Source organism: Sus scrofa, chromosome 16, assembly GCF_054392235.1.
Source record: "Sus scrofa isolate SSC_HxYL_T2T_F1_AM1 chromosome 16, Sscrofa_HxYL_maternal_Yorkshire_Landrace_v2.0, whole genome shotgun sequence".
NCBI lineage: Eukaryota > Metazoa > Chordata > Mammalia > Artiodactyla > Suidae > Sus > Sus scrofa.
The window spans coordinates 49,074,486-49,100,863 of NC_139398.1; the positions used below are offsets into that span (position 1 = coordinate 49,074,486).

Consider the following 26,378-nt stretch of genomic DNA (forward strand, 5'->3'; position numbering starts at 1 on the left):
TTAGGGCAGTGGAACTATTCTGCATGAAACTTCAATGTTGGATACATGTTACATATATTTATCAAAACCCATAGAGAAAGGCAAAACCTATAGAACATCAAGAGTGAAACTAAAGTAAATTAAAGATTTTGGTTGATAATGACAATTTGATTCATTGATTTTAACTAAAGTACCACATTGCTATGGGATGTTGAGGGTGGGAGAAGCTGGTGTGTGTTGAGGGAGGGATATATGGCAACTTTCCATTCTATTTTGCTATGAAGAGAAAACTGATTTAAAACAAAATCTATATTTAAAAATTGGGCAAAAGAGTTGACCAGAAAGACATTTTATAATAAATGATCAATGAGTATAGGGAAAAATGCCTCAACATTATTAGTCACCAAGAAATTAAAATTCAAACTACAATGAGATACCACACTACACACCCACTAGAATTGCTAATATTTGAAAAACCATCAATACCCATTGTTGGCAAGGATATAGATCACCCAGAACATTTGCACACTGCTGGTAGGAGTATAAAATAATGCTATGACTATTTTTTATAAAGTCAAAAACATGCACTAACCCAGCAATTCTACTTTTGGGTATTAACCCAGGAGAATTGGAGACTATATTAATAAATGTGTGCATAAATGTTCATACAGGCCTTATCCATAATAACACCAAACTAGAAACAATCCAAATGTATAATAACCAGTGAATGAACAGAAAGTTATGGTATATTCTCGCAATAAATTCCATTAAGCATTAAAGTAAAATGAATTGCTAATTCAGGCCACAATATGGATAAATCTCACAGTCACTTTGCTGAGCAAAAGGAGCCACACACAAAACAATCTAAATTGCCTGATTGCTTTTGTATGAAATTCTATACCGGAAAAAATCATGCAAAGTAATTACATTGATTATTTGAGGATGGATGAGAGGTCATTTGGGGGAGGAAAGAGATTGACTGCTAAGGGTCATGAGAAAATTTTCTGGGGAGATGAAAGTATTCTTAAATCTTGAATGGGTTGGTGATTATGTAAGGTACATTTATCAAATATAAGAGAACTATACCTTTCAAATGTGTGATATATTCTCTGTAACTTACACATCAATGAAGTGGATTTAAAAATATATCCTTCCTGGAGTTCCCTGGTAGTATATTGGGTTCAGGATCAAGCATTGTAACTGCTGTGGCATGGGATGATCCCTGGCCTGGGAATGTCTGCTAGCTGTGGGTGGGGCCTATATATATATATATGCTTTTTCTTTTTCCCTTCCTAAATTGCGGTATTTCTAGGGATGGCAAAACATCCCATGCTCATAAGCTCATGGTCGATTTTGCTAATCAATTTTGGTACATGTTTCAGCTTCCTAGGCATTCAAACCCAATGCTCCATGTGGGTACCATGAACCCAGTAGAGTGAGCGCAATCCTTGAAACTTCATTACTATCCCAGATTAAGACCATCCCAGGCTACACCCACCAGATACATCTATGTCCCAGAGCAGGAAGCAGTATTGGCTCCATGGGTGTGGACCACATGCAGTCACAGAGTGCTCATGTTTACAATGGCCTCATGCTTGGTTTAATGCTCTGCCATCACCATGTAGAATTTATTGACAGATTTTTGAGAAAATCCTCATATTGGACTGGCCTCTCCAAATTACACACCCTGTACAGTCGCCAAGATTTGAGTTACAATGCCCCTGATGTAGGTTCCATTTTAGCTTGTCCTTAGTTTTCTTAAGATACAGAGATAACATTAATTCCCTCTCTAATGCTTTTCTTTCTCAATATCTGGCTCTCTTCCTCAAGGCCAAAGCAAATAGGTTGAATAATCTTTTGTTATGGGAATAGGAAAAATATTCTCTTTGAGTCAGAAAGTAGCAATTGCTACTTTGAATTGGCTTGATTTCTAGTAAGTCTTAGTTTAGATTTTTTATTTTTCTCATGAGGTTTCTTGTAACTGCCTAGGAATTTTAAAACACAGGATGGGGTATTCCAATGGTGGTTTCAGTTCATTTTCTTCCTTTTGAAACCTGTTTTTCTTGTATACTTGTATTGGTATAAAGTAAAATAAAAATTTCGTGGGTTGAATGGTGTCGCCCCAAAAGATGCTGTCATCCTAACCTTGAGTTACCTGTGAAGGTGACATTTGGTGGAGAAGAGAATGTGAAGACACAGAGGAACACCAGCTACAAAGCTAAGGAAAGCCTGAGCTCCCAGAAGCCAGGAGAGTGCCATGGAAGAAATTCTCTGAGAGCCCTCAGAAAGAGCGAACCCTGCCCACACTTTGATCTTGGATGTTGAGCCTTCAAAACTGTTTGAGACAATACGTTTCTTTTGGTGAAGCTGCCAATTTGTCGTAACTTACATGACAGCCCTAGCAAACTAATACAGCTACTGAAATTGAAGGGCAGAAATGTATTACATCAAACTCTAGGATAAATTAGTTTTCTGTTTGTTCCTCCATTATTTTCCCTTCTTACGTAAGTATAGCCCCTGTTTCCTTATCACCATCATAGTGGGTGTTCCTTGGGTTGTCCCAGAGGTACCTTCCAGCTGGTAATCTGATGTAGTAACAATGGATTTCTGCTGTCTACCCTGAAGTCATGGGGTATGCTTGTTTAAAACTCAGATTTCTAAGTCCCAAACTAGAACTTTAGAATTAGATTCTTTAGGGAGGAAATGACTCGGGAATCTTTGTCTTTTAAAAGCTTCCGAAGTGATTCTAAAGTAAACTAAAATTTAGTTAGTAAACTGAAGTGCTTACTGAAGGAATCTTTGGCTGGATGGATAGGACCACATTAAAAAAACAATAGACAACTTGCCCTTTTTCTGAGTCTGTCTCCATCCTGGAACTAACAGACCTCTCCACCCATGCTCTTTTCTCTCCCACCCCAGCTGAAGAAAAAAGAGCCACTAGCACAAATTACATCATAGACGAGAAAACTCATCCCTCTTTATCATAAGCAGCAGAGGCATTCCTGGAATCAGAATCTTCCTACGAGATTATTCTTCACCCTAACATTTTCCAGAAGGGAAGAAGTTATTAAGTAAAGAGTTGAACTCTTAATTACAGAATTTTTACCTCACTCTTTACCAGAGAAAACCAAGTTACACACCAAGAATTTATTAGCTAGACTTGCTTTCACAAAACTACATTAGGGCCAAAAAGCACTTCTATGCTATATCCAAAGGTGACTTCTTTCTGCTCCAAAGCTCAGTAAGACTTGTGTTCAAAAAGGGTAAACGATTCAAGGCCCCAAATCTTTCTTGTTATGTTTCCCTCTTGCTAGGGTCCTTTTGTTTTGCACATTAAGTTCAAAGATGTAAGGTAAATGACTGTTCTTGAAAGTAAGAGGATCACTTGTTTTGCACATTAAGTTCAAAGATGTAAGGCAAATGACTGTTCTTGAAAGTAAGAGGATCAAACTCAAAACAGAAAGAGGCAGGTATAGAAAGGAGGAGGCTGTGGAATTACAAACTGTCTGTTGGGTGGACTTTGGAAATCCCGAGGTGAACCTGGAGTTCCCCAAAGTTTCTACAAGGAAGTGGGGGATAACTCTTCCTTGCCTTTTGAATTTACCATTAAGACAAAAGGTGGTCCTGGAATTCCACCCTAGGCAGCCTCCAGCATTCCTTTCCTTAAGCTCTTTGTTTTCCTGGATCAGCTGCTAGCATCTTTGGAGTCTGGTGCAGTGGGGGCATTCCCTGTCAAAGAAAAACTTCCATTACTTGCCTGAGGACAGGGAGTTTTAGGGTCTCTGTCTGAGGGCTATTTACTAGCACATGACATAAGGTTTCAATTTGGCATCCCAAGGAAAAAGAATCTTTTGTTGGAAACACCAAGCTTTGGTTTTTGAACCCTGTTTTCTAATTCCAAGAAAACATCTCCTCTGCTCCTTTCCCTCTTTTTAGATAAAAAGTCAAGTGTAAAATATAAATGACTCTAATGTAACTCAATTTCCACTTCTTCACAGCACTAATTTTCCTGGCTTGAACAAACTGGACAATTTTTTTTAAAAAAAATCACATTCTGGATGTGTTGGACAGCTATTACAAGGAAAGGATTATCCTTGGGGAATTCCTCTTGTGGCTCACTGGATTACGAACCTGACTAGTATTCATGAGGATGTGGGTTCAATCCCTGGCCTCACTCAGTAGGTTAATCATCCAGCATTGCTTTGAGCTGTGGTGTAGGTCACAGATGCCGCTCCAATTGGCCCCCTAGCCTGAGAATTCCCATACACCACAGGTGTGGCCCTAAAAAGCAAAAAAAAAAAAAAAAAAAAAAAAAAAAAAAAAATTTATCCTTGGAATTACATCATTTTTAAATTTTTTCACATGTTTGCCCATCATAAGATTTGTATCAACTTGCTTTCTTTTCTTCTCTGAAGACAGAATTCTATAAATTTGTCTGGTCTGTAGACCATCTATCTGTTTTTGAGTTGTGGTCTGTTCTTCCAAATCTTCTTATGAAAATAAATCTCTTCAGCACCAAGGAGTGATCCATTTGGTGTGAAGAAGAAAGATCTTTCCTTCCTGGCTGGATTAAAGTGGTTGGACACCCCAATGATTTTCTGACAGGGAAAAGAACTAAGAAACCATCTATTTTTCCTCTACAGTCTTCTCTTTCACAGATAAAGACAGCACCTGTATCGACTTTGTAATTTTGTTCGAGTCATATACAATCAAATTCCTCAACCTTAATGCAGAAGGGCTAAAAATTTAACCATTTACCGAATTTTTTCAATCTGTCTGCTCTTATAGGAATACATGAAAAAAAATTCTTTGTTACTCATTACAAGTCTTGACTGAGCCTTAAAAATAAATAAGTGGCTATTTTCTAGGCTTTTTTTCTTTTTGGTATTTTTGCCTTTTCCAGGGCCGCACCTGTGGCATATGGAGGTTCCCAGGCTAGGGGTCTAATCAGACCTGTTGCCATCTGCCTACACTAGAGCCACAGCAATGCCAGATCTGAGCAGCATCTGCAACCAACACCACAGCTCACGGCAACGCTGGATCCTTAACCCACTGAGCAAGGCCAGGGATTGAACTCACAACCTTATGTTCCCAGCCATGATGGGAACTCCTCTAGGCTGTTCTTTAGGGGGCAAAACAAACTTAGAAGTCTTTAGATTTACTTTTACTTCTATCCCATATAGAACTTCAACCTCAAAAGGTCTGTTTTTAAATGCTTGCTTTCTGCCCTTTTTGGCCCTTCTTTTAACTGCCACCTAGCTATCTGAGGTAGACATCTGGGTTCATCTTTAACTCTTTCCTTCATCTTCAAATTTAATGCATTTATTCATCAACATTTCCTATGCAAGTTTTGCCTTTTAACTAGATTCCAGTCCATTTCCTTCTCTCTGTATGAACATCCATCAACCTAATTGAGACTCTTATCTCACTATTATTAATATTGCAGCCATGTCTGAACTGGTTTTCCTCTCTCCAGCCTTAGTATCCTCAAGTCCTTCTTTAGTACAGCCAACAGAATGATGTTTCTAAAATTGGATGTTTGACAATGCCATTTCTCAACTGAGAACCCAGCAATATGCCCTTGCCATCCATTAAATGATAAACTACCAGCTCTTTCACATTCTTAAAAGATCTCCACAGTACAGCACTTACCTTTTTTTCCAAGCTACAAAATTGTGTGTGTTTTATCAGTCATGCTGTTTGTTCCAATCCCTTATCTTTTGCATTATCTAGTTTACTCCTGACCCTTCTACCTAATTCCTAATCATGACTTTTCAGCCTCAATTTTGATGTAAACTAGGAAACGTTCTCATTCTCACTGCTGCTTCTGGGCCTTTAAATATGGTATAGTTTGTAATCACAGGATAGTTTTTAAATGTATATATTAAAACACAAAGAGTGGCTGCTTTTGTAATATCCAACTACTTCCTAAGGTCTGATTGGCATTGTTCTAGTGTTGTAAACTTCAGGTGTGTCTATATGATGCAAACCAATCAAATCAGCCAAACTAACCCATCCTGTTGGTGTCTTGTACAACAAGCAGTAAGGTACTGGGAACTACAGTTGTTTTTGTTAGCTAGCTCTGATCACGTCATATGTTTTTATTCAACTGTCTTCCTCAGTTTTTAATGTTTGCCTTATCAAAAAAATCTTAAGTGGTGGGGAAGAAGTTTATTCTTGCAGAACACTCAGCAAACAGGTTGAGCAGTCTATCTGCTCCAGAATGTGCCCTGCTGTTACACAATTTTCAGCAAAACTGAATGTTCAATAAAACTTTTGTAGATTTGGCTTCCCCAAATGATTTAATTTTCTTGACTCATAAAAGATCAGTGGTTCCTAAGTCATATGGAATTTTAAGGATAATAACTTTCAGGTGAGCTACAGTGAAGACAAGATATTGTTTTCAATATCCACTAGAAGTTTTGTTTTGTTTTGTTTTTTACTTTCCACTCTTAATTTCCAAGTGGGAGAAAGAGGGAGTGGGATGGATTGGGAATTTGGGGTTAATGAATGCAAACTATTGCCTTTGAAATTGATAAGCAATGAGATCCTATTGTATAGCACTGGGAACTATATCTAGTCACTTATGATGGAGCATGATAATGTGAGAAAGAATGTATACATGTATATGTAACTGGGTCACCTAGCTGTATAGTAGAAAATTGACAGAACACTGTAAACCAGCTATAATGGGAAAAAAGTCATTATAAAAAAATATTCCCCAGTCCAAAAAACCCATAAATTTATTTATTTTTTTTTTATTTTCCCACTGTACAGCAAGGGGGTCAGGTTATACTTACATGTATACATTACAATTACGTTTTTTTCCCCCACCCTTTGTTCTGTTGCAACATGAGTATCTAGACATAGTTCTCAATGCTATTCAGCAGGATCTCCTTGTAAATCTATTCTAAGTTGTGTCTGATAAGCCCAAGCTCCCGATCCCTCCCACTCCCTCCCCCTCCCATCAGGCAGCCACAAGTCTCTTCTCCAAGTCCATGATTTTCTTTTCTGAGGAGATGTTCATTTGTGCTGGATATTAGATTCCAGTTATAAGTGATATCATATGGTATTTGTCTTTGTCTTTCTGGCTCATTTCACTCAGGATGAGATTCTCTAGTTCCATCCATGTTGCTGCAAATGGCATGATGTCATCCTTTTTTATGGCTGAGTAGTATTCCATTGTGTATATATACCACCTCTTCCGAATCCAATCATCTGTCGATGGACATTTGGGTTGTTTCCATGTCTTGGCTATTGTGAATAGGGCTGCAATGAACATGCGGGTGCATGTGTCTCTCTTTAAGTAGAGTTTTGTCCAGATAGATGCCCAAGAGTGGGATTGCGGGGTCATATGGAAGTTCTATGTATAGATTTCTAAGGTATCTCCAAACTGTTCTCCATAGTGGCTGTACCAGTTGACATTCCCACCAACAGTGCAGGAGGATTGCCTTTTCTCCACAGCCCCTCCAGCACTTGTTATTTGTCGATTTATTAATGATGGCCATTCTACTCTTAAAAACACTATGAAGGAGTTCCCGTCGTGGCTCAGTGGTTAACGAATCTGACTAGGAACCATGAGGTTGCGGGTTTGATCCCTGGCCTCGCTCACTGGGTTAAGGATCCAGTGTTGCCCTGAGCTGTGGTATAGGTCGAGGATGCGGCTTGGATCCTGCGTTGCTGTGGTGTAGGCCGTGGTGTAGGCCGGCAGCAACAGCTCCAATTAGACTCCTAGCCTGGGAACCTCCATGTGCTGTGAGTGGGGCCCTAGAAAAGACCAAAAAAAAAAAAAAAAAAAAAACCCATAAATTTAAATATCGAAGAGCCCATATTTAAATGGAGTGCTAATTCCTCATGTCATGTTTTTTTTCTTTTGCTATAGTTAACGTTTGTTACTGTCTATATGTCAAAATGGATAAGTCCTATTGATTCAAGGTAGTCTAATAACCAATGATTAGCATCATCTATATGTGGGGACTGTTTCAAAGATTTAAATGGTAGCTGATAACCCAGCCTAGCAAATTTGTGCTTTCTGAAGTTATTAGTTCTAGATCAACTTAGTACTACCAATTTCTCTTTTAAAAAGCAAGCAAATAGCTTTTTTTTTTTTTTTTGGTTTCTCCCCAACAAAAATAAAAAATGTCTCGACAAAATTGCCTGAATACCTCAAACTCTGTAAAGTAATATTTTGAAAGGAATTAGGCAAATGTACTCAGTGTCTCTCACTCTAATCCTGAAACATGTCTTCTTCAGAAAGAAATTATAATCACTAATTTTACACAACTGAAAATATACAGCCCATGGTATATAAATAAGTGTTTTGAAAAATGGTTGTCATCAGAATTTGGGGGGTAATTGTAGAAAAGGCTGCTCCCCGGCCCTTTCCCCAGAGATTGACTCACCAAGAGGTAGTTTTACAAACCTTTTCAAGTAGTTCTGACAGAAGTGGCCAGGAACACCTCTTTCACCACACTGTTATAAGCAACTAATATAAAAATATTGCCACTGTTCTTTTATATACTCCCTAGATTTGCTCTATCCTCTCATGGGGTGGATGCCTGGCCCTCCTCATCCCCTTTGATGGGTCCAAAGAAAGAACAGGCTGAAAATAGTTTCATTTCGTTTTATACTTTATGCCCAAAGGGCCTTCCTACCCTTTGTTAACTTTAGCAAAGGGGTCATTTTCACTCTGCTCTTCCTCAGGAAACTGGTGTCTGGTGAAACAGGAAGACACCTGGCAGGACAGGACAGCTCTCCCCCTTTAATGAGGGCCAAGCTGGGGGAACTTGGCTTTTCCAGAACTTGACCAGAACAGTCCTTAACACCTCAATTTACAAAAAGGCAAACATCTTCTGACCTCACAAATACTCAAAAAAACATAACTGACCATTAAACACAAGGTAGAGAAAGGGAAAACAACAAGCAGCCAAGGAGAATTCCTCCTCGTTTTACCACGACAGATGTTGTTTTTGACTAAATGGTAATGAGCAGTCAGCAAACAGCTCACCTGCAAAATGCTGAAGCCTTTTCCTAGCGAAGCCTAAGTTTCTATTTTAGAGAAATGTGACTGTTTGCATTTCTTTATCTATCATCTCTAAGCAAACTTCCTTGGGAGCCACCTCTCTTATTTAGTTTCTACCACGGAGAAAGGTTTTCCTTGCCATAGTTAGAAAAGAAGGGAGGGAGAGGACAAACATAGAGAAACAGGATTTGCCCCAGGAAGAGAAGCCATTCATTTTAAAAATCAGAGACCGGCAGGATATTCTCAAATATAAAATTGAGAACTTTGGTGGATCTCTCCCAGTATTGTCTAGAAAATAATCAGCTTAATTTCCCATGCATGCTATGTGTTTCCTAATCTTAGGAGACAAGGAGCAGGAAATGCAATTCAAAATGAGCCTTGCCTTGCTCAAGGTGGGGAAATGTAAGTCCTCCGTAATTAGAACAAATCACACCACTTACTACATTCTACACCTGGAAAATGTTCACATATCCCTTTAAGGACAAAATTGTCTCTGTTCACTATCTGATCTTTAAGCTACAGGCTCTTAAAGGAGAAACAGATCCAGCCTTCTCAGAAGTACCCTTAGTTGCCACCCAGTAGCCAACAAGTACCATGTCTATTCAGCCACCAACTTCCACCATCACTCAGCCCTGTATTCCTAGGGAGATCTGGCATGTGACTGCCGCTAGCACAAAGGACTTGCCCTTGCCCTCTTGCCCTCTGCTGTCCAGACTCCAGCTGAGTGGCAGTTTCTGTGTATCTGTTTCAGATCTGCCTGAGGCTGTGAAGTCAAGTCAGAAGGCAGCTCCCATCCATGGATGCTATTTGTATATCCTTACTGATGCCTCATGAGTTACAGGAGATGGGGGCAGAAAACTGCATGAACTGTGTAGGGCAGGTGTTAACCTCCAACTCAGGCTGAGACCGTTGAAACATAGACACTATTAGGCAAACAGTAAAAATTAAGACTCTCAATCTGAGTCACTGAGAAAAACCTAAAGCAACAAAATGGATGTGTTAAGTGCATGAAAACTAGAACACTGTTTTTGTAATTACGACCTTTGAAAAAGAATGTAATCTTTTCTTTAATGTAAAAGGCTGTTTAGTAATGCAGGCTATTTATGGGTTGTGCCCACACTTGGTGTGTACTTCCTTGTGTAAAACAATACAGCCAGGAAACCAAGTTGATCTGAATATTATTTAAGATGCAGGGTAAGGATCTAGCAAATAACCTGGTGATAAGGCCTGTGTCCATCCACCCTGCCCCCTCACCATAGAAACCACTTGGAACTGGAGATAAATAAGCATCAGCTATTGGAGGCTTTGAGTATTTAAGAATTCTAGAGAGAGAATATTTTGCATCTTGCTTGGGCAGTTTTCAGATACGCAGTTGTGCAATTTTGGCTCAGCCCTTTGAGTATTTATTAATTTATAATCTATGAAACACCTGCTATGTGCCAGATCCGTAATAGATATTGGAGTTAGAAAATCTGACCTGCCCTTGGGCATTGGACAATTTGAAGAAATGTTCAGAGGTGAACATCAATCATTTCATTACAAAATCTGCAAGTAACCAGAGAGGAAAGAGCTGGTACTTTAGGGTCCCTCAGAGCTTGACGAGGCCATCAGGAAAAGTCTCTGGTATGAGGTAACTATGAAGGATTGGCAAGATGATATGTGCAAAAAGGGGAAAATAATTTTGGCTGAGGGAGGACCATGGCAGAAGCACCAAAGAGAGTGTGGACCAGAGAAGGTATTGCAAATAATGTAGTTTAGTTATATTAATTGAGAAAAGAATATGGGATGAGACCAGAGAATAGACAGGCACCAGATCATGCAAAGGAATTTGGATTTTATTCTGAGGGCAATGGGCAGCCATTGAAGTATTCTAATTGGAAGTGACATGATCCAATTGGCAGGTCAGAGAATTCTTTCTGACAGCCTTAGGGAGGATAAATTGGAGGGAAATAATCTAGGAGGCAGGACGAGATAGTTAGGCAATCATGGTTAGAAGAAGAAATAGGAAAATGAGTTGAATAAAAGGAGCTGAGCAACATCACACACACACATGATGGTGAGAGCAGCAGTGGATCGTGAGCACAGCTGTGCACAGTGCATGTGCAAGAGCTTGCATGAGTATGTTCACACCTTTCTTGAGATGTGTTTATGCTAATAGATGGCGATTTATTTCCATGGATTTTTTAAACATATTTCTGAGCACAGGTGTTGGTGTATAGTTCTACACAGGGCTTGATAATTGCCATTTCATCAATTTCCATAAAATGGATTTGGGACCAATAGATTAATGAGGGTCTTCCTTTACCTACTTGTCTACTCAAATCCTGGTTTATAAGCTAAGTAGATAAACAGATGAGGAAATGCCAGATTAATTCTTGCTCTCCCATTCATACTTGATTTTTGCCATCCTTGCTTGAAATTCTGCCAACTAAGTGCTAGAAAATGGCAATGGCTACACAGACATGTTATGAGCCAAACTGGGATTAACTGGATTTGTCAATGATTTACAGAAAATTGATACAACTTGTAAGTATTTTAGGTATGGAAACAGTTTAGGGGATTCCCTTATTTATCAATGATTTGGCTAGGCTAGTAAAAATTGGGGGTAGGGAGAAGATAGAACTGCAAATATTGACTGAAATATTTGTATTACCTGATTCCAGAATAAGAAATATATTTCTGCATAAAGCCCAGTCTACTATGTCACACCATTAGTGATAACTAATAAAATTTTCTGCATCATGCACTGTGCACTGTATATATGCATACACATACTTCTGTAAGTATATACTTTCTCGTTTAAGGCCTCGTTTACATCATAGCAAAGTAGCCTCTCAAAGTTACATTCAGGATTCATCCCCAGGTGTTCTGGTATCAAATGTTTTCCTTTCCTCTCTCTTGCTCATTCTTTGGGATAGGCATCCACTTCCTTCTTTCAGGAAAAAGGACTATTTCTGTCAGGTATAGCGTTTCAGGCATTTAGTCAATATTATGCATCATTACTCAAAGGAATTTTCATCCTAACTAGTTTGAATATGTCAGATGGTTTTGGTTGTTAATCATAAATCCACGAAAGAGAGAAAAGTTATAGTAATTCCCTCAATTATGTGGAAGTAATGATTAATAACATAGCACACTTTGAGCTGGGCTCTTAATATATGCTAGATTTTCTTCTAAGCGTGTTACCTTATTTAGTTTAATCTTAATCATTCCTACCATACAAGAGGGGTCTATCCCAATTTTAGAGATAATAAAATTGGATTGAGTATGTTGAGTAGTTCATCCAAGGTCATTTGATTACTGAGTGGCAAGGGAAGGATTCAAACTCAGGTTTAACTGTCTACAGGACCTAAGAGTTTATGCCTAACGCTAGAGAGTCTTGTACTTGAAAATGTACTAGAGCTGTGTTACTCAGTGTAGCCAGCCCCTAAGTGGAGCCCTTAAAGAGATGAGAGAATATATTTCAACTGTGCTTCCTTTTATAAAATTTATTTTAATTGAAGTATAGTTGATTTACAATATTGTGTTAGTTTCTGGTATCTGGCAAAGTGATTCAGTTATATGTATATACATATGTTGTTTGTCACATTCTTTTCCATTATTACTATTGATTATAGTTCCCTGTGCTATACATTCAGACACTATTATTTATCTATTTTATATATAGTAGTCTGTATCTGCTAGTCCCAAACTCCCAATTCATCTCTCCTCCACTTTCCCCTTCTCCTTGGCAACCACAAGTCAGTTCTCTATGTTTGTGGGTCTATTTCTACTTTGTATATAAGTGCATTCGTATCTTACTTTTCTAAGATTCCACATAAAAGTGATATCATATGATATTTGCCTTTCTCTTTTGGAATTACTTCACTTAGCATGTTCATTGCTGTGTCCATCCATGTTGCTGCAAATGGCTGAGTATAATTTAGATACATACCTCATCTTCTTTGTCTAGTCATCTGTTGACTGGCACTTAGCTTGCTTCAATGTCTTGGCTATTGTAAATAGTGTGGCAGTGAACACTGGGGTGCATGTACCTTTTTGAATTATAGTTTTGTCCAGATGTATGCCTAGGAGTGGGATTGATGGGTCATATGGCAACTCTATTTTCATTTCTTTGAGGAACCTCCATACTATTTCCTATGCTGGCTGCACACAATTATATTCCCAATAGCAGTGTAGAAGGGTTCCCTTTTCTCTACACCCTCTCCAGCATCTGTTATTTGTAGACTTCTTCATGATTGCTATTCTGACCTGTCTGAGGCTGTACCTCATTGTAGTTTTGATTTGGCATTTCTCTAATAATTAATGATGATGAGCATCTTTTCATGTGCCTACTGGTCATCTGTATGTCTTCTTTGGAGAAATGACTATTTAGGTCTATTTTTTGATTGGGTTGTTTATTTTTTTGTTATTGAGTTGTATGAGCTGTTTTCTTATTTTGGACATTAAGCCATTGTTGGTCACAAGGTTTGCAAATATTTTCTTCCAGTTCATAGGTTGTCTTTGTTTTGTTTGTGATTTCCTTTGCTGTGCCCTCTGATTCCTTTATTGGGAAAGTTATGCCATGAAAAAGAAATCAGCTTACTGGTATTGTTACCCTATATTCTCCTCAAACTTCTAATTATCTTATTGCTGCCCAGTGCCGAGTCACAGACAAGAGGCACTGGTTCATGGACCACATTTGACTATCAAGGCCCGAGATCATTTTGTGGCTGCCAAATTCACCTGATATCTCAAGGAAGAACCTCTCAAGGAAGCTACAACAAAACATTTCATGACCCCATAAATGCATCAAAGTTAATAAAATATTTCACTAAGTGTGGGGGGGAAGGTTTCATGGACATGTTTTTTAAAAATTTTGAATGAGATACATCTTTTAAAAAATTTTTCGGAGTTCCCGTCGTGGCGCAGTGGTAACGAATCCGACTAGGAACCATGAGGTTGCGGGTTCGGTCCCTGCCCTTGCTCAGTGGGTTAAGGATCCGGCATTGCTGTGAGCTGTGGTGTAGGTTGCAGACGCGGCTCGGATCCCACGTTGCTGTGGCTCTGGCATAGGCCGGAGGCTACAGCTCCTCTTTGACCCCTAGCCTGGGAACATCCATATGCCGTGGGAGTTGCCCAAGAAACAGCAAAAAGACAAAAAAAAAAATTTTTTTTTCATCAATTGTATTTCAAAGTGAGGTTAACTTTTTTACTTATTGCTCGGAAGTAGATAAGAGTTCTATAATTATACTGATTTTTAGATACTGTATTATAGGAGTTATGATGACTACATTATTCAATGATTTGGGCACATTGTATATTTAGACCATGTTTACAATTTATTCCATATAATCTTATAACCTTTAAAACTGTGAATAAGGTGCTTCCTAGAAATTCTGTGGAAATACACATATAAATTAAAATAATAGAAAAGAGGTAGAGAATCAAATGAGCAATCACTTAATTCTTTGTAACCGACATCTTGTAATAAAAGATTTTACAGGATGTTACAAAGCTACTTTGAAAAACTTGAGTCCCAAGTGTAATACAGTTTGAGGGCAACAGTGTTTTTGTCAAAGCCTTTGCTTGATACAAGGACATTTACCAATAGTGTACAGTGAAGCTTTATTTCTAATATCCTTAGATGTTTTATATTCATTCTCTTCCCTTCTTTCTTCCAGTCACTCATCCTCCCACCCCCTCTTTCTAATTAAGAAAACTAATCTCAAACAACTTCTATAACTCCACAGCAAAAAAGCCAGCAACCCAGTTGAAAAATGGGCAAAGGACCTGAATAGACATTTCTCCAAGGAAGTTATACAGATGGCCAACAAGCACTTGAAACAATGTTCAACATCACTGATTATTAGAGAAATGCAAATCAAAACTACCATGAGATACCACCTCACACCAGTCAGAATGGCCATCATTAGTAAGTCCACAAATAACAAATGTAGAGGGGGTGTGGAGAAAAGGGAACCCTCCTGCACTGTTGGTGGAAATGTAAGCTGGTACAACCACTATGGAGAACAGTATGGAGGTATCTTAGAAAACTATACATAGAACTTCCATATGACCTAGCAATCCCACTCTTGGGCATATATCTGGAAAAAACTTTCCTTAAAAGAGACACATAAACCTGCATGTTCATTGCAGTGCTATTCACAATAGCCAAGACATGGAATCAACCCAAATGTCCACTGGTAGATGATTGGATTAGGAAGATGTAGTGTATATATATACACAATGGAATACTACTCAGCCATAAAAAATGAAATAATGCCATTTGCAACAACATGGATGGAACTAGAGACTCTCATACTGAGTAAAGTAACTCAGAAAGAGAAAGGCAAATACCGTATGATATCACATATCTGGAATCTAATATATGGCACAAAGGAAACTTTCCACAGAAAAGAAAATCATGGACTTGGAGAATGGACTTGTGGTTGCCAAGGGGGAAGGGGAGTAAGTGGGAGGGATGGGAGCTTGGGGTAAACAGATGTAGAATGTAGCCTTCGGGATGGATTAGCAATGGGATCCTGCTGTGTAGCACTGGGAACTCTGTCTAGTCACTTATGATGGAACATGTAATGTGAGCAAAAAGAGTGTATACATGTAAGTGTAACTGGGTCACCATGCTGTACAGTAGAAAAAAATACATATAAGTAAATGATTAACATATTAGTTTTCCTTTTTTTTTAAAGTCCAACAGTAGAAAAAAAATATAAGTAAATGATTAACAGATTAGTTTTCACTTTTTTTTTTTTTTAAGTCCAGTGCCTTTCTAAATTCTAAGGCAAGGAAATCTTTACTTAGCTTAATATTTATTGTTTAGCTAAGAACAATTTCAAACTCAGAGATGGCGCTTTTAAGTCCTTATATATACTTCACAGCACATTGAGATTTCTTACACAGCTTTGAAAACCTCAGCAGGCTGATACCCACTGGCCTTAGAACATAATTTGGCAATTGTGAATGACATAAAGCTTTATATTTGCTATATTTTTGCCTATTGCCTATCAGATGCTTGATTAGGAATGTAATATGAATCTGTCTAAAGAAGCAGGAACTGTTTATACAAGGCTAATCTTTTAATCCAAAAATGTTTATGGAATACCAATTATGCACTAGTAATTAGGAAAAATCTTGGCTTGGTCTCTGAAAGGGACTAACTGAAAAACAGTCATTTTTCCACTTATGCTATATAGAAATTATACAGCAAAGGTTGTTCATGAAATTAAAGAGCAAAAATCAAAGAGCAAAGGTTGAGAATGTCACTTTTTTGGGGGGGGGCGGGGAGCTTCCTAAGAATCAATAGGCAATTATACTGACTCAGGAGGCAAACTAAATCCACCCTAATATGTGAGTTTACCAAAGAACAGCACACACTTAAAACATGAGCCGCTACAGTCATTTCTGAACTTGTGAGAAGAGCTTCCTTATACATTGTGAAAAAATATTACTCCTGTCTGACCAGATAAAGGATTGTGAGTGTTCAAATAATCATACAAAAGATGATACATTATTCCCAATGTTAATTTCAGGGCATAATATTGAGGTTCACTGAAGAAAAACATTTTTGTTGGCATTTAAGCACCTGGAATAACCTTAGCAACACATCTTTAGTGATGTTCAGCCACGCTGTTTCATTGCATCGACTGCGATGCTCTTTGGTTAAATAGCTTAATAGAGATCATCCCTTCCATTGTATTAGCCTTTGCCAGTTCCAGTGTGGGATGATGATTCTCATTCTACTGCTGTGAAAACTGAAGCTAAGAGGTCTAAAAGGCTGTGAAGCACAGACCTAGAGTTGTCTACCTGCATTCAAATCCTCTACAGCTTGTTAAGGTGTATGATGTGTGGCACATTGCTTAATTTCTTTTACATCAGTTTCCCCATCAGTAAAATGGGGTAAGAATTGTAACAATTGCACCTACCTTAGCGGGTGGTTGTGACAAGTCGAGTTAGTTAATATATGTTAGGTTCTTAGATCAGTACATGGCACATAGGAATGCTGCATCCCTGTCAGAAGTGACCTAGATTTCTGGGATTTCATAGTTCCCGTTATTGCAGTAGGGATTCACTTTCTTATCTCAGCACTTCATATGGTGGTTGATGAAGAATAGGGCCAGAGGAAAAAAAGCATTTTTTTTTTCTTTTTCAATAATTTCTACAGCTTCTTGAGTTAAAAGCAACCAAAGCGATAATAATGTGGATGTGGACAATTTATTCTGTATGCCCTCATTAAGGGACAGACTCAGGATCAAGAGCTTTACAGGTATTTTTATACCCAGTCCTCACACCAGATCTATTTATCCCCAGTTTACAAATGGGAATCAGGAGGTGAATGTGTACAGCTAATCAGAGGTTGGTAATGTATATCAAAAGGGAGTTTCACATCCGCTTTAGTAATGGCATCTGTGGAATGACAGGGGAATGTGCTTACTCATATCAGGTGATCAGATTCTCAAAGCTTCTCCTTACCCAGGGCCACTGGCCTGGCAGTCACAGCCCACTGCAAAATTGAAATCAAAACAAGAAGCCTCGTGAGCTTTCCATCAAAGCAATGGCTCTTCACTGGTGGCTAGCCAGTGTAAACTCTAATAAGTTGGAAAATGAACGTGAGGAAAAGTAAATTAACAGACTTATTAAACTATCCACATTCTTGCATAAAGCTTTCTTCTCCACTGTAAGGACAGAATAGTTGGGTCCCCCTTCCAAATCCACAGATTGGGAATTAGATTGCAATGAGATGGTATTTGGAGGCAGAACCTTTGGGAAGGGATCAGGTCATGATGGTCGAACCCTCATGAAGTGGTTTAGAGCCCTGATAGGAAAAATCCTGAGAACTGGCTTGGCCCTTTTCTTTTGCATGAGGACATAATGAGAGGTCAGCAGTCTGCAAATTGAAAAAGGGCTCTTACCAAAACCCAACCACGCTAACACCACAATCTCAGAATTCTAGCCTCCTGCACTGTGAAAACTGAATTTCTGTTGACAAGCCACCCAGTTTATGGCATATTGTTATTGCAGCCTGAGCTGACTAAAATAACCACCTATACTTATTCTTTAAGGATTTCATTTAATTTACTATTTAAGTTACTTTTAATATTTATTACCTAATAGTTAACTTATATATACATATTTTCTTTTCCCTAATCCAAGGTTAAAATAAATTCCCGGGAGTTCCTATTGTGGCTCAGCAGTACTGAAACCAACTAGTATCCATGACAACATGGGTTCAATACCTGGCCTCGCTCAGTGGGTTAAGGATCTGAGCTGTGGTGTAGGTTGAAGACATGGCTCAGATCTGGCGTTGCTGCAGCTGTGGTATAAGCCAGCAGTTGTAGCTCTGATTTGACCCCTAGCCTGGGAACTTTTTTATGCCATGCATATGGCCTTAAAAAAAAAAAAAGCCAAAAATAAAACAAAACACAAGTCCCCTTGCAACAGTAATTTATATGGAATTACATGGAAACATGATTCTCATATTTTCAATGCCTTAGGACACTTGGGGATCTTTAGAGATTGTCACTTTGCTATGCCATTCTCTGTATATATGGACATGGTGTGGCCACCTCAGAGGACAAGAGTTGCAGTCAACTTAGGGCTAGCCCCAGAAGGTTATTATAAGAAGGAGGAAAAAGGAAGTGGTGTTGAATTTTAGGCAATTTAACCCAAAATAGTTGTTCCGTACTGTTGTAACTTTGAGTATAACTTTTGGTCTTGACTAACTTTGAAGCTACATATGCAACACTAGTTTTGTAGGGGAACTCCTAGGATGCTGTTGAAAATGATCTCAGTATGAACCAAACCCAACTGATAATCCCAAACTCTGTTTTTATAGATGCTAACCCCTGGTGTAATGAAACATAAACCAATGAAATGGAATACCTAGTCAAATAATAGGATATAAGTTTACACTATTTTATATCTCCTTGTATGTGAAAGGGAGCCATATTTTTAGCAAATGTGCCAATTCTGAGTGTCCTGGAAGGCGAGCTCATGTACAGTATTCAACCTGAGGAAGAACAAAGAAGAGCAGTAAGTGCACATTTCAGGATTTATTAGTTTTATGGCTCCTAGGGCCTCAAACTCCTCTTAGACTGAATAAGGATAGGACTTTTGTTATCCTTGAAGACTTGCAAGGACAGTCTCTCCTTCCTTTTCTGCTTTTAAATCACACCAATCCCGGGGAAATGGAAGTAGTAACAGGGAGGAGAGAACTGGATCCCAGTTCCTTCCCTCAGACATTCTGATAAAGTCCGCACTCTCCCCATAGAAGATCAAGGTGAAAAATTTCCATTAGGCGATAATTTCCAATTTAAGTTTTCTAGGATTGTATAGATACTATCTTCAGTTATTGTTTAAAGAAACAAATCACTGGCATATTTTGAAGTATCTTTAATTAATGGATATATTATTTTAAATTGCTAACAATTGGATTTTAAACATTGAACATCAAATCACTAATTCCACTAAGGTAATGGAGATTAAAGTAGATGAGGAGAAAGTATGACTAGAAAATCTCCTTCCCTTCCCCCACAAATCACCCTGGGAAAATATGACTGCAGATGAATAAACCACAGCCAAACACCTGTGCTTAATCACGAGGCCAGCAGGCCATTTAATGTGATTTTAAGCTGCCATCACACAGTTTGGATGACAAAATTTTTAGGATTTTACCTGAAGTCCTCTTATATGTGTACAAGATAGAAAATGCTTTCATAATGCAGTACAGACTCAACAAAACAGAGTTACCAAAACATACAGAAGGATAATGTTGTGAACTCTTCTACACGGGAGACAGTTTCATGTCTACATGATTGTTTTCTTCCCTCTTAGTATTAGTTGCTAGTCATGAGAACAGTTTTCCTATCCGGGTACTGATCTTATCACAATTCATGGTCAATGAATTTTATATGTATTTTAAGAAAATTTCTCAGAAACAACGAGCAAATTATCCAAAAGTGATGCTAAATCTGAAAAGTGGTGTCTCTTTGCCCCAACTATGCACTGTATCTCCTCTCTCTACTGCTTGCAGAGGAATTCTGTTGGTGGAAGTATATGATGATAAAATGCGGAGACAAATTTTTAAAGACACAGAACTCTTCCCTCCTTGGGAGTTTGCCCACCTCCAAGTAGATGAGTGTTCTCTTTGTTACACTGGTTCTCCTTGTATTGAATTGGTGAAACCTGTGAAATTAAAATTTATCCTTTAGGGTAAACATACACAGAAAGGCTTTTTAACTGTTTTGATTCTGGATCAATAGGGCTGAATTATCCTGGATAAAATGATTCTTTGACTAAGTCTTGCTGAGCAATAAAGGGTTCCTTTGCTGGCACTTGTTCCTGTGGTTGTATGACCTTTGAGTTTTTCTTAGCACGGGGTGGCAGGGGCTGGGGGAACCAGGACCTGACATTGGCCGCTCCCTCTGTGAACATTGGCACCTTTTGGCAGTACCCCTGCTACCCAGCTGTCCTTTCGCATCTGTCTCCTCTCTTCCATCCCCATCCTGTTCTGTAAGCACTCTGGACTCCCATTAGTTTCAAGGGTGTCATGATGCTTTATTTCTTTGACATTATTTTCTTACATTGAATAAATTTTTCTTTCGTAGCATGTACCACAATTTGATCATATACTTTGTGATTATTTTGTCTAATGTTTGTTTCACTCAGGAAAGCTCCAGGCAGCAGGGACTTTATCCATATTGCTCATCTTTGTAACACCCTTGCCTTGCAAGGGCCAGGCACATGACAAGCTCTCAGTACTCTGTAAAATGAATGAAAATTTGTTCAGAATTTTTATCAATCATGAAAGATTGCCAGTAAAATACACTTTGCATTTGTGTATATCAGCTAATCATATCATCATTTATTCTATTTGGTTTTATTTCAGAATAGTACTTGCCAAATGAAACTTTGAGAGAGTTCTCTAGGCTTATTGGTGAGTTCTGGTTGCCAAATATGTCTCAACAACTACATTTACAGTTGTCATGAGAAATACAAAGCCTAGGAAAATTGTGAGAAATAGATAATATTAGTTATATGTTGATTAAATGGGTTCTATTTCAGAGCATAATGTTTCTCCTGTTCTAAACTCTGAAGTTTCATTCATGTGTTCATTGATCTAGTCAATAAACATGCATTGGGTGCTTTATATGAGGAGCATTGCCGTAGTCTCTAAAGATCCAGCACTGAGCCAGACGTGGCCTGGAGTCTGCTCTTTTGCACCTGCATGTCTTTGCAGGTTGTACCTTCTACTGGCACCCTCCAGCACAGGCTATCTGTTCATCACGTCATTAGCTCTGGATTTTAAATAAAGTAGAAGGACCACTGCTCATGAAAAAGATCTTTGAAATTTTCTTAAGATATATGGAATAATATAAGTACAGGTTTAACATGAAATTTAGATTAGAAATAACCAAGTGGCATAATTAAAGAAAAAAAAAACTTTGACTTTGAATATAAGAATAATATCCCATAGCAGTGATTCTCGGCTGGGGGATACCGATGGGGGTGTATAATAATCATCTGAACTCCTGGTGTTTGTTGTGTTTTGTTTTTGTTTTTCCTCCAAATGCAACACCATTTTGTCTCACACATACTCCACATAAGAGCAGGTTGCTCTACACAGTGAAATATTTTGAATGATAAGCCTTCTGCATTTGTTAAACCAGGGTTAGCACCTCTGTTCTCATGAGTCATAAAGCTATTGGTTCTTAACATACCTATCTCAGTTTATCTTTTTTTTTTTTTGTCTAGAATCCATGGGCATTTTCCTGGGGGGAGAGATGAGAATATGTCTTCTACATGATGCAATTAGTTAAATAATCTTTTTATAAAGCTCTTTGTATTATTCATAGAGGAGGATGCTCAAGAAGCAAGTGTTTTTCGCAGTTATATGAGGAGTGCAATTAAAACTTTCTTGATATAGTCAGTGAATCATTACCTCTTTTCACTAGGAATTTATCTTAGTTATTATTTTCAACTCTATCTTTGGCATCTTAATAGAGTTATCTAAGATACATTTAAATATTGCAAAGTGTCACTTAAAAAATAGAATATTTAGACTGAATCAACTGACTTGATTTTCATTAAACTCCAGTGAAGGAAGAATTTACTCATCACTTTTGCTGTTATTTTTTTATTGAATACTTTGGCCCTCTAAGGTGGCAGTATTAATTAGATATGCTAAAACAGGTATTTGGTATTAACCAAACAACACAGAACAAAATTGTATGGTGGATTTTAAGCATGCATGTTAAGATTAAAAAATAAAATTGAAAAAAAATGATGCTATATCTCACTTTTTATAGGAGCTGTTATAATTCCAATTTTACCAATTATTCACTTATAAGATGTTAACCAGTGTATTAACTAAAACAGTAGGTCTTACCTTCTGCAAAAAATATTATAATACATATAAATTTTCATTTCTTAGAGATATTTGATGTGTCAAAATATATCCCCTATTGAGTTTACAAGCAAATCCAAGTTGTTGTAATACCTGATGTGGTTATCAACATACCCACAGCTGCCTCACTCTCCCTGCCAGACAGTTTATTTCATCTAGGGGGGACCCAGCCACTTCCACCTCACCACCAATCCTTTGCCTGAGTCTTATTAAGAATGTAAAATTTTTATTTAAAAAAAATCACTACTTTCTTTTCCCTCTAATATGCCCTGGAGGAACACACTCACTGTCCACTAGACCTGGTCGTTTTGCTCCCAGTTTTGCCTGTGCTCTCTGCCTGTAATATCTCATAACTACTTCTCAGGTGAAATACTTGTGGATAAAAGGGGATCAGAGCTATTCGCCTTGTGATTCTGAAAATCAATCTTTAAAAAGAGGGCATGAGTAACACTTTAGAAACTTCAGCTGAAGACTGCATGTTTTCCTACTGCATAGGTTTTGTGTATCAAAGTATATTTTTAGGACAATTAAGCATCTTGTTTTTATTTACTGTTTCTAGGGCTTTTAAAAGTCACTTAGTGATTAAACAATATTTGAGATGTGTGCCCATAGAGACAGTTTATTTTCATGGAGTTAGGTAATTCATGGAGTAAGCAAACAAGGACTTTTAAAATTTTAATATGTTCAAGAGGAAAAGATGGATTTAGGAGAGTAGAGGACAGAGAATTTCTCCAGAGAATTAGAAACAATAAAAGAAAAAAAGGAAGGAGGAAAAAAGGGAGGAAGGAAAGAAGTAAAAAAGAAAAAACCAAATGAGTAAAGAAGAAAAAGTTAAGTGGGTGCTACAGAATGGGAAAATACATCTGAAATTAATAAATCAATGGACGTATTCAATGTCACATTAGAAATGAAAAGCAGAATCAGTGAACTGAAAGGTCAATAGAAAATATACAAATAAAACAAAAATAACTGAAAAAAATGTAAGAGAGTTGTATAACTTGCTTAAAACATTAACTATATAACTGAAGTCCTAGATTGAAAGAAAGAGTTTTCCAAAATTGGCTTTAAAAAATACACATTATTTTCAAAGAAGCAAAAATAAGACTGATGCTGCAACAGAAATGACAGAAACCAGAATCGATCTTCATGTTCTAAAAGAAAATAACCATCAACATGGAATTACATAACCAGCAAAATATTCTTTTAAAATAAAGGTGAAAAAAATCAATCTTTAGACAAGGAAAAGTTAAAAGGATTCATTGCAGTGGCTACATAGTATAAGAAACAGTATGGGAATTCTTCAGGCAAAGGAAAAATGATCCCAAGATGAAACCATGGAAATGCTAGAACAAATGAAAACAGGGTAAACATATTGGTAAATATAAAGGAATATTGAGATTTAAAGGTAACTATGATGTGTTTAAACAACCAGTAACACGAAAGCAAGAGGGGGTAAATAGAATTAAACAGTTAAGTTCTAACATACTGGAGAAGTGGAAAATATAATACTTTTATTAGAATATTATAAATCTCCATATGCAATAGAATGGAAAAATACAGTATCTGTAAGTGATAAATCAATAGATCTCTAGATAAACACTAGAAGGATAGTAGCAGAATTGTCCCTATAACAAGAGACACAAATTCCCAAGACATTCATCCAAACACATTAAAAGTCAAATGTTTTAAGAGCTTGGAGAATGAAGGGCCTGAATTAATTTTCTTTGTTACTGCAGAGAAACAGGAAATCATATAATTTAGCTATATATATTCTAAATGATTATACAAATGTTTTCATCAAAATTATTGATGCCCAATTTCTAACACATAATCACTATGATCTTTAGAAATAAATTTATTATAATAAAATTTCAATGTGACAATGCTAATTTCAATGCCCCATAAAATAAAATCATAATAAAATTCCTCTAGTTAACAACCTAGTAATTTTTCTAATTGGAAAACACCCTGGATATTTGTTTCCTTATCAAATATTTTGTAGCTGTGAAAATGTCATAAACAAAAGTTCGCCAACTATTAGAAGGTTGTAATTGGTAATGGAATTATAACTATGAATACAAAGAGCCCATGTTGGATTTGGTCCTATAAAATGAGTTAGACTAATATTTTCCCTGGATGGGTAGGTTGCTTAATTCTTGAGATTCTATCTAATTCAGTAAATCTGTGCTGGGGCCTTGAAATCTGTAGCTTTCCAAAACTTCTCAGGGGCTGGTGATGGCAAACCAGATTTGGAAACTACTGCACAAATCCGTGAGTCAGTGATCCCAAAAAACCTGCACACTGGGTCCCTTAAAATTTTCAGTAAGTCATCCTTTTCTTTTTGGAGACAATTTTTGAATATTATTTGAGAATCGCTTCCTAATGTTAATTGGAATCTTTTTAAAAGCTAGGGTTAAAATATAACAGCTAAATGTACCACATAGTACTTAATTGGGTTCTGGTCTGAAGAGAGCAGCTACAAAATAAATTGGGGAAAAACTGGGAGAATGTGAAATCTGAACTCAAACATGAAATGAAATGGTAGAAATTATGATTTTGTTAGGTTTGATAAGGGCATTGTGGATATGTTTAGGAAATAATCATTTGGGGATGCAAATTGAAACATTTATTAATAAAACATGCTATCTATACTTTGTTAATGTACTTCAATTAAAATTGAATAATACATAGCAAGTGTTTATGACAGTTACATATTGATTATGGATGCTAATTATGTTCTTTTTCTTTGATGTTTTTATAATTTTTAATTTTTCCATAATTTCCTAAAAGTGTTCTTAATAATATCATCTTTAAAGAAACTTTTCTGTCTCCTTTTCCCTTTCCTCTCTCTTTCTCAGGATATATAGCTGTTTACTGAAGGCTTCTTGTTGAATATACTGTCTTTGGAGGTCACCCTGATCTAAGCTACTCTGATTTTTCCAGGACATGTTCAGGGTTTATTATGTTTCAGGCAATACAAGTTCATTATAGGTAATAACTTGGTTAAATGAGTGTATTAGGTCAGTTTAAGATTTTATGTGACATGAGCATCTGTGATATAAAAGCTGTTCTGAGAGTCTTTGATCTTGTGCTTGCCAACAAGAACAAAGCGCTGACAGTGAACTAGACTGACACTGAGCTGGAGAAAGACTGAAGTCTCAGACATCCTGATCTCCATAGGCATGTGATGAACGTTATCTACCCCAAAGCCAAGTTTGATGAATTGCCTTCTCTACTTAAACCTCTTCTTCCTCATTCATCTCCAGTCACACAGAGCAATTTGTGTCCTTGCAGCCATGTTCCTCAGTGCCTTCCAACTAAAACACTTTATTAATGGGAGACCGCTTTCATGAACAACTACAACATCAAAGATCCCCATTATATCTCAATAGAACTGGGTAAAGCACACACTGTCGTGGAGTCACATTGCATTAATGGAGCCTGTAAGTTAAAACTGTCCTAGTAGAAAAGAATTAAAAACAAATAGACTTTTCTGTGTTTAACGTTTTTCTTCCTCAGTGCTTTTTCAATATTGGCATGAAGGTTGATTTCGTCAGTTGCTGTTACCAAAAATGACTGTCAAGGGACAGACAGCTTCCTGAAGACTAATGCAGCGGCCGGTCCAACACTTGTTTCGTGAACCTTATAGAAAGACAGAGCAATGACTGTACAGCTCAACACACCTGAAGAAAGACCTCAATGAAAGAGAACGCATGGCCCAGAAACTTAATTACAGAAATTATTCCTCTGCTTCTGCCACCCTTAACTGGATCCTCTAGGACCCAGGCCCACATCCTACTCTCATTTAGTCTATTTCCCTGAGTCATCTCATTCTCACCTACAGTGTGAACATTGCCAGGCAGTGCTCCTTCTAAAAATAACCTAAAGCTTCCTATCTTCCTACAGAATATCTTCCTAGGTATTATACAGGGAGCTCAAAATAATTGAAATAAATTTAAGGTTTCTTTTTTCCCT

The 26,378-nt window shown here is 37.5% G+C and overlaps 1 protein-coding gene and 1 long non-coding RNA gene across 4 annotated transcripts in view; one reads left to right on the forward strand and one right to left on the reverse strand.

The window, feature by feature from the left end:
- LOC102159433 (uncharacterized) overlaps window positions 1-26,378 on the forward strand; it is a 908,266-nt gene that overhangs the window by 768,659 nt on the left and 113,229 nt on the right. The window lies entirely within an intron of this gene.
- LOC106506502 (uncharacterized) overlaps window positions 313-26,378 on the reverse strand; it is a 73,111-nt gene continuing 47,045 nt past the window's right edge. The window contains exon 4 of one of the 3 annotated variants that reach the window (XR_014831366.1): window positions 313-3,708. This is a non-coding gene — a long non-coding RNA (uncharacterized LOC106506502). Of the gene's footprint in view, window positions 3,709-19,375; window positions 20,760-26,378 lie in introns of those variants that run through there. The other 2 variants (XR_014831365.1, XR_014831364.1) reach the window with 2 other exon arrangements.